This window comes from Trachymyrmex cornetzi, unplaced genomic scaffold (genome assembly GCF_001594075.2).
Source record: "Trachymyrmex cornetzi isolate Tcor2-1 unplaced genomic scaffold, Tcor1.1 scaffold167, whole genome shotgun sequence".
Lineage (NCBI taxonomy): Eukaryota > Metazoa > Arthropoda > Insecta > Hymenoptera > Formicidae > Trachymyrmex > Trachymyrmex cornetzi.
Window position 1 is genome coordinate 107,584 of NW_017296276.1, and position 10,309 is coordinate 117,892.

The window sequence follows — 10,309 nt, forward strand, 5'->3', positions numbered from 1 at the left end:
GTTACAGTGAGTTTTCGTCTGTGAATAAATATTCTGAGGAAAATGGATAACAGATGTAAAGGTTCTCGGGAAGTTCGTCGATTCGGATTTTTTAGCAAAGATCGAAGCAAGAAGAAAATACTGCCCAAAAATCGACATACTGCCGAAAAAGTAGAACTTTCCGACGAGAATATTAGTTCCAGTGCCAAAAAATTGAAGACTGATCGTGAGACGTCCACACCAGAAGATCCAAACATCGGGTATCGAATTTTGAATTTTCTGACAGTGTTTTCTGCCTTATCGGAATGTGTAAAATGCAAAAAGTGTGATAGTGATGTTCGATTCTCAATAGAAAGCACTCGAGGGCTCGGTTTTAAAATTGTAGTTTCGTGTTCATCGTGCAAACCGACTTTCATTCCTTCGTGCTCGTACATCAAGACAGCTTACGAAATAAATACACGATTCTTTTTTGTTATGCGTTTATTGGGGATTGGTTTGCGTGGAGCTATGAAGACGAAACTCGCATAGCGAAAGCCGAGCTGCAAGCGCAAGAACAAACGAAAGAAGGTCGAATACACGCCGACAACAAAATTTAGAATACATGAACATTCCGTCGACCGTAGAAGACTTACACTATGGGCCTGGTATCGATGATTCCATGTAAGTTGACAAATTTCATGATTTATTCATTCCCAAATTTTCAAACGCGTTTTTCTCGAAATCATGTTTTTCGAATCGGTGCCCAAAATTTCTCGAAAACCAATGAACCGATTGTCTTGAATTTTTTTGTGGTTATTCTATACATCATTATCTAGTACTTGTCATAGGATTTTTTTTTCGTTGCTTAGTTTTTGTTTTATAGGCAAAATAATAACTAATTTTTGGTGGAAAAATCGCTATGTTATGTTCAAACGTCTGCCATTTTGTCATAATTCGATATTTTCAAAATCGGCTATGGCAAGTACTAGATTACAGTATCTAATTTAATAATCTTTTTGGTTTTTTGTTTCAGATGATTTTTGAAGAAACGCCAGTGGGCACCGTTTACCCGGATTTTTTTACGGCGCTCCGAAGATTATACAACCTCGTCAATTTTTTATTTTTTTTAATAAAAAAAATTGAACATATTCCTGAATGTGTATACTTTTAGATACTAAAACTCCCAATCCGAAATTTCAAATAGTTTTCCTTAAAAAATTTCACAAAAATGACCTTTTTTCCGGCTTCTAGGTGTATATCTCCCCTTAACTTAAGTTAAATTTTCAAGGAGTGATCCCGATTGATCACGGCTCGATTGGACACCACCAATCACAGCGACCGGTGCTTAGGAGCTTTGTAGTCTCAAGCGCTGTGAGTGACTCGTATCCAATTGAACCGTGTCCAACTGGGTGCCACCCATTTTCAAGGTTGTTAACTTTAACTTAACTTAGTTAAAAAAAAAAGTTAACTTTTACCCAAACCTGTGTTATACATATACTTATACAAAATACACATCTTAAACTAATTTAACTTAACTTACAATAACTTAATCTAACTTAATCTACGCTACCGACTTTCTCTTTTTCCCTTTCCTGGACCTCCGCTTCCGCTGTATACCCCACAACAATTTTGTGGTCTCATCTTCCCTATTTAAAATTACAATTTCATCTCTTCCCTGCAGAGCCTCCCTCCCCCTCCTCTCTCTCTCTCTCTCTCCCCCCACTCCTCCACTTTCCTTCTTTCCTCCTCCACCTCAAATCATACAATTATTTCAGTACGTCGAATTCTAAGAGCGTTTCATACAATTCGACGTACTGAAATACTTGTTAGACTTAATTGTATGACAATAGGCATTATAATACTTGTGGCATGCAATTATTGTTTAATTTCTCAATTTTACAAAAATTTCTCTAACAATTTTATCTGCGATATCGCGTTCGTAATATTTATTACATATTTATGACAAGTTTTATGAAAAACGCGATCGTGCTTTTTAGCATTCAAAGAGTTATGAGTGTTAAAACAAAGATGTGTGTGTGTGTGTGTGTGTGTGTGTGTGTAAGCCAAATATACTTTAAAAGCTTATTATCATCTCAATTATAAAATTGTTATTACGTTGTAAATGTTCAATGATTCCATTGTGCTCTAGCTTCTTGAAACAGTTGGAGGAATAAGTTCGGGTGCACTAATAATGCTCGATACAACTGTTTACTGTAATTCACTTCCATCACTCAAATATTAATGTCTCTTAAGTACGTAGATATCTAGTCACACGTTTTCACGATGAGTTTCTTTAAATTATGCCACGTATCAACATATTGATTCGATTACATTAACTTGACAACACGAGGAATTTATTAACCGATTAATCAGTTAATCACTGACAATCACAAATGATTGATATTCGGCGATTGAAATTCACACGAAGCTTTAAAACACGTGTGTAAGGGTACGGTCAACGCGATGCTACAAATGCTTTAAAGCAATTTTTGATTGGTTAATTTGTAAAATTCTTTCTTCTAATTGGTCAACCAAATGCTTCAAAACATTTGTAGTAAGATTTTGATCGCAATCTAAATCCGTACACATCAACGCAACATGTATTACGTGCGGCAAACAGCTGACTGACTTTCTTGGTTATGAGTGCAGATTATACAGTGCCTCAGTGATGTGTGAGTGCATTCATTGCACCCAATACCCATAACCAAAGGTGCGTTCCGTATCGCGCATGATGCGCATGATGCATCCATTGTCCTTGTTTAACATTTGGTGAGCAACAAGGATAAACGACGCATTATGCGCATCATGCGAGAAACGGAACGCACCCCAAGAAAGTCAGTCAGCTGCTTGCCGAACGTAACACATGTGTTATGTACGGACTTACACACGTGTTTTAAAGTTTCGTGTGATTTTCAATCGCCGAATAATCAATCGTTTATGATTGTTAGTGTGATTAACTGATTAACCGGTTAATAAATTCCTCGTGTTTTTAAGTGAACGTAATCGATTTGTGTCAATATGTTGAAACGTGACATAATGTATAAAAGGAGAATCTCATTGTGGAAACATGCGACTAAGATATCTACGTACTTAAAAAATATTTAATGTTGAGTGATGAAAGTGAATTACAGTAAACAGCTGTGTCGAGCATTATTACGGTGCACCTGAACTTATTCCTCCAACTGTTTCACGAAGCTAGAGCAAAATGGAATCATTGAACATCTACAAGGCAATAACAATTTTATAATTGAGATAATAATAAGCTTTTAAAGTGTGTATTTGGCTTACACACACATTTTTGTTTTAAACATTCATAACTCTTTGAATCTTAAAAAGCACGATCGCGTTTCTCATAAAACTTGTCATAAATATGTAATAAATACTACGAACGCGATATCGCAGATAAAATTATTAGAGACATTTTTATAAAATTGAGAAATTAAACAATAATTGTGTACCACAAGTATTATAATGCCTATTGTCATACAATTAAGTCTAACAAGTATTTCAGTACGTCGAATTGTATAAAATGCTCTTAGAATTCGACGTACTGAAATAATTGTATGATTTGTATGTCAATAGTTTTATAATACTTATCACACGTAATTATTCTCTAATTTTACGACATTTCTCTAACAATTTTATCAATGTAATTAGAATGCAATCCGATACTCAAAGGGTTCAATATCCATTTTAATTTTATCATTCTAATTTATAATTTAATAAAATATTTAAAGTATGTGAAAGACAAAGAGATAGTGTGGTAGAGGGGAAAGATGGAAGGAGGGGAAAGAAGAAGAAACGTGTTTTTATAAACGTGTCTTCTTTTTTAATTAGTGGCTCCCGCCTCCGAATAACAAAAGGAGTTCGATACGACCAGATCACGTTTATAAACGTGTGAATGCACCCCGTGCGTAAAGAAGCGTCCGCGTCTAACCGTGAACGCCGCTCCTGCCCGTCTCCTATACGCGACTCGTGATACGATAACTATTTCTTCTTGTAATTTGAAAACTAAGATTCGGACAAAATTTTCGTAAAGGAAAAATCGTCTCAGACTGCGGCCAAGAATATGTCCCTTTAAGGACAAAATTATTATTTTGAATCACCCTATATGCTCTCACTTCCACATAATCTACACTTCTTTTCCTCCTCTCCTTTCTAATATCTCCCTTCCCTCATCTCATTCCCTAATCTAAACTTCGCTACCCTTCTACATCTCCCCTCTCTCTATCCTTTTCCTAAATATGCCGGTACCCCCTTCTTCTTTACCCATCCGTACCACCTATTATACCTTGCTTTCCTTATTTTTTCCCATCTTTCCTCCTGCATTTCCCTATCTCTTTCCTGCAGTTCTTCAAACTTGATCCCTCCCTCCAACTCCCTTGCCAGCTTCCTAACTCTACCTCCCTGTCTTTGAAAAATTGCCCTCTTTCCCTTTCCCTCCCCTCTACCATTCTCCCTTTCCTTATATTCTCCCTTATCTCCTCCATACATAACTGCGCCAAAAAACCACCCCCTCCCCCCCTTTAATCTTTCCTCGAATGCCCAAACCTTTTTTCCCGCTGAACCTCTTAACTTTTCCCTTTGCAATTCCTCCCTTATCATATATCCTGGTGTCCTTCCCTTCACTCCTACCACTCACCTTCAATATCTCTCATGTAACCTTTTAACCCCCTCCCTCTCTTTCCACCCCATAACCCATCATCGCTCAAATCAACGCATCAAACAACTGAATCCTTCTCTTCTCATCATTTCCAAACCTCTTTTTCCCTATCCTCCATACCTGTCCCATCATTAACGCCGCTTGTGCCATTCTTTTCTTCATGTGTCCTCCTGCCCCCCCCCCCATTCCTCTGCAACGTATATCCCAGATATTTGAATTTCTTTACCTCTTCTATCACCTTTCCTTTCCATCTCCAATCCACCTTATTGCTACTGCCCTCTCCTTTCCTAAATCTCATTATCTTTGTTTTTTCCCTATTGAGCTCCAATCCCTTTCTTTCCACGTAACTCTCTAATCTCTCTATCATGCTCCTCATGCCCCCCTCATCCTCCGCCAGTAACACCATATTGTCCGCGTAAGCCAAGCTATATACCTTCTTATCTTCTAATTTCACTTCCCTTCCCATTTAACCTTTCCCATCTCCTCTTCCAAGTCTGTCGTCAATATGTTAAACAACAAGGGGCTCAGCGGGCACACCTGCCTTACACCCCTTGCCGTCCAAAAACTTTCTCCTAATTCCCCCCGTCCTGCTCTCATTCTACTCTTCGTTTCCCTCAAAATCTCCCCCACCCTTTCCATCAGCCCTTCCTTTATCCCCCTCTGCCTCAATGCCTCTACCAACACTCCCCTATCCACCGAATCAAACGCCACCTTCAAATCTACAAATAAAGCAATCAATATAAGAAATAAATATAAGCGTGTTTATAATTTGAACATAGTTTTATTATTTTACAAAACATTTATATTATATATATTAAACTATGAAATTTTACACAATCTTAATAATAATTAATGCTATACTGATGATGGAATAAAATAAGTTTTGTGTATTTTTGACGAATATAATCGTCTTTGCTAGACATATTTTTGGCTTCGTAAAACAATCTTACATCAATGTACAATGATATAATATGTTTACACAATTGTATTCTATGATTATCGAATATTTCCTGAGTTAATATGTGATCTTGCATGGTATTGTTAGAAAATGGAGACGATAAATTTATTAAGTACAGTATTTGTTAAAAACTGTTTAATATTTTTTTTTAATTCGTTCATGTACTGCCGAATTGTTGATTCTGATACTTTACAAATAATGCAAACATCATCAGATGGTTTTAAATATGGCCCTCTATTTTTAAGTTCTGATAGTAAAGGCATTTTTTCACCTATTAACTGGTTTTTACATATTTGACAATTTATAATTGTTGTACAGTTTATTACAAATATATCCTGCTATATATTGAACTATATTGTCTACATGGTGTTAGCTGCCACATTGTTTTCACATAGTCGTGATCAAAAGTTAATATTTATCAAAGTTTTCCATTTCTTCATTTACTATGGGACATTTAATTTTTTGTAGATTCGATGATGCATGCAACATTTCAAAACTGTCAGAAAGACAATTGCCGGTATCAAACTGTTATATTTCATGCCTGATTAATAGACGTTTGTATGCACTTTTTACTTGTAGAGTATTAGGGTTGCTATTAATTCTCCACGACTCCTTATAGCACTAAAATATGTTTCACGAAAATCTTGAGATAATTTATATGTTAACAAATATGTCATCCCCAAAGTCTTTAAACAATCAAATAAAGGAAATATATTTCTTAAACATATAATTAGTCCAAAGAAACCAGTTTTTCTACCAGATTGTAATATGGGAATGCCATTCGCGTCCTGTAATGTATTAATATATTCTTCAAAGTATTTAGCATGTGTTTGTAGTTGTGCATAACTTTCAGAAGTTAATGGTGTTTTAAACTTATAACGAGAAAATTTATTGTTGCAATTTAAAATATCACCCATGTTATTGAAATTTAGACAAAACTTAGCAGTTGGTTTGCAATTAGCAAATCGACTGTTTATTGTAGAATCTGGTAACTTCAATAAAAACATTAGTGAATTGTTATACACTTTCACTTAAAATTTGTATTGCTAACTTAACGTTCATTCTATTATTTTTATAATGAATATGTTTACTAGTAAGTTTATTTGCAGCTTTCAAGCCTTCTTTTTGTTGTAATTTGTGAAGATTAACTATATGAGCCCATTCAATTCTTTCACCACTTGATGTTCTCAAAATTTGTTTGTCGCCTAAAGTACTTCTCACTAATTTTATCATGTGACAGAAATTATAAAACACGTAACATATGTCTAATGTAACAGGATTTATAAAGAATGGCTTGAAATTTTCTCCATATTGCAAATTTGCACCTAAAGCAGTATACATACTAATGTTACTTGAAGCACCATCAAAAGTTATGGAAAAAACTTTATAATTTATTTTATTCAATTGTTTAAATGCAAGTGTTAACAAATTCGCGCGTTCTGAACCGTTTAATCATCTTATCAAAAAATATCCAATTGGAACTTTCCAATTATCATTTAGAGATACCGCCATAAACACTAACATGTTATTAGCAGCAGGAACAGAGTCGTTATCATCTTCTACAATACCATAGTCAATACCACCTTTAAGTCTCTTTTTATCATAAATCATTTCTACTTTTATTGACATTTTATCTATAACTAAATTAATAATAAGAGGTTTAGAATTATCATTATTGCGTAATGCAATGGCATTTAATGCTTCTGTTGTGAAACCTGGAGATCCATCAACTACACGATACCAATTTCGTATCATGGAAGGATTTGGTAACAAGTTATTCCACGATCCTCGTACATACTTATGCTTTAGGTGAATAAAAGTGCAATGTTAATGCAAAGCTACGAATTTCAGGAGAATAAGTACCATCTTTTCTTATTTTTCTTGATATTATCGCCTTCATACTTTCTGGTAATGTATTCTAAATATAAAGAAAATAAGCAAAGAAATTAAGCAAGTTTATAATGCTTATTTCATTGTTTTTAAGTTGCATTTAAAAAACATTAAACGATAAATTGATTTATTCTATAATATCCAATTACTTGCTTGCCAACCCAATACATATACATATACTCCAATGATCGGTGAATATAAATATACAAAGTGTTTCAATATATGATAAAAAAAAAGTTGCATACAAGGTACTAGTCATCGATATATGTTTTATAGAAGATGGATGCAATGTAAAGAGAAGTTCTAAAATTATTTTTACTTTTTATATCAGGAATAATTGGCCAGTATTCATAATGACTATGAATACTGGTTAATGTTGCTAATAAATTGGTTAGTCTAAAATTTATGATAATTTCTTTTGTTATACATTTAATGGCCGGTTGTTCCATCTTCGGATAAACTGTGACAATTTATCTAATGGCTAAACAAAAGAGTAAGAAAATAAGAAAATAAGAGTAAACTTAAAGTTTATCGAAAAATGAAACAACCTAGCCTAAGAAAAAATATTCCATATATTATTAGCCTATATTATCCTGAACATTAAATGATCTCCAGCATCTTCAGAAATTAATGTTGATTCTTTCAAATGAGATACTAGTTCTATCAATGTAACAATTTCGAAGTAACGCTTTCGAAGTCTTTTGTTTTCATCTTGTAAATATTTGATTTGTTTGCTTTTCTTTTGATCCGTTTGTTTAATAAAATTGATTAATCTTCTCGTTCTTTTCGATGTACTAACGCCATTAATATTAATTTCTGAAATATATCTTGGCTCTGCGAACATGTTTTCGAGGAGGAGAAATGTTCTCTTGAGAGAGAAAAGCTAAAAATATAAAATATTTATTACAAAAATAATACTTATTTTCTTTTATAATTAGTGTACGTATTTCTATTTCTACATAATTTATATTTAACTTACATGAATAATCAATGGAAACTTCGGATATTGGCTGAACTTCATCATCAAAATCCATTTCATTAGATACAATTGGAGATGTAATATTCACTTCAGATAAATTTGACATACTAGTACTTTCTATTATTGACACTGAAAGAATAAAATATTTATCACAAAAATGACATTTATGTTATTTCCTCTTACAATCAGTGTACATATTTTTATTTCTACATAATTTATATGTAACTTACATGAATGATAAGTCGAAGCTTCCGATATTGAATGAACAGCATTAGCACAATCTATTATATCAGAATTGGAGATGTTCACTTCAGATGATTTCGATGTATTAACTGTAGTACTTTCTATTGTTGACACATTTGATAATTCAACTGAGTGATTTGGTACTGCTATTTCTACAGTGGATATAGCCCCAGGAGGTAATCTGTTCAATGCAACTAAATTATCAGGTAATTCAAAGTGATGTGAGCAAATATAAATATGGGATGCATCTTTTTCATGCAATCCGCAAGCGTCGATCCATTTTTTACGTATTTTTGGTTTATTTCAGAAATCTACAAAAAATAATTTAATTTTTATTAACTATTGTAAGCAATCGGACATGTACTTTCATCATTTGGAATTAAACTTACTTATGTAAAAAAATCTTTTTATCCTCTGTGCTTTTTCTTTTACATAAATAACAAGATCGCGGCATTATTTTCTTTTTTTAACTAGTACTTTTATATAAACCAGATAACAAATTCAACTTCACTATTGAACACGTCGGACACAATAAACGTGATAACATATGATAAAATAGGTTGGGAACACGCGCATGCGCATTGCGAGAGTACACGAATTGTGGAAGTAGAAGCGATCGTCTGCACCGTGATGTTTGCTGCAGCTCTTAATTGCCATCAGCAATATAGTAGTATTACATATATGGCTTTACATAGCTCCCTTTTTTCTTTCCTGTACTCCTTTCTCCTCTCCGCTTACTTTTTCTCCATTCACTTAATTTCCTTTTCGCCCTCGCCTTCTTTTCTCCACATTCCCTATCTCACCATCCCCTTCCCTTCCTTTTTTTATCCCTCTCCTTTTCTATGCTTCCCAATACCTCCCTTATTCTCTCTTCCATTTCCTTCATACTCTCCTTACCATTCCCTTCCTTCCATTCCATTCTCCCTAACATCTCTCTAAATATTTCCCTACCTTCCTTATCCCTTACTCCCCTACTTGCCCTCTCCCTTCCCTTCCCTCTCCTTTTCTCCTATCTCTTCCTTCCTTCAATTATATTATCAAAGGATAGTGATCTATCGCATCACCAATTTCCATATGCTCTATCTCCTCTCTCGTCTCCTCATCCACCAATACATAGTCAATCACTGAGTCCCCCCTTCCCCCTGTATATGTCCAATTTCCTTTCTCGTCCCCTTTTACATTCCCATTTAATATTGCCCATCCCTTCTCTCTTATAAATTCCATTAATCTTTTTCCATCCTTGTTTTTCTTACTGTCCATTGAGCTTCTTTCCTCTTCCTCCTCACCCTCATTCTCTTCCTTTATTCCTCCTCCCTCTCTCCCTGTTCTCGCAATAAAATCCCCCCCTATTACTATTTTTACCCCCTCCTTTTTTCCCTCCATCCATTTCGCTATATTCTCTAATTTTCTTTCCATATCCATGTTAACATACACTCCCCCCATCCTTATCCTATTCTTACCTACTTTCATCATACCCATCATCATTCCCTCTACTTCTTTCTTTCCCCCTTTCTCCTCATACAAGTCTCTTTTAATGTCCATTACCATTCCCCCCCATTGTCTTTCCTTTTTTGTTCCTCCTTTTTGCTGCCTGCATTCTCCATATGTATCCATCCGG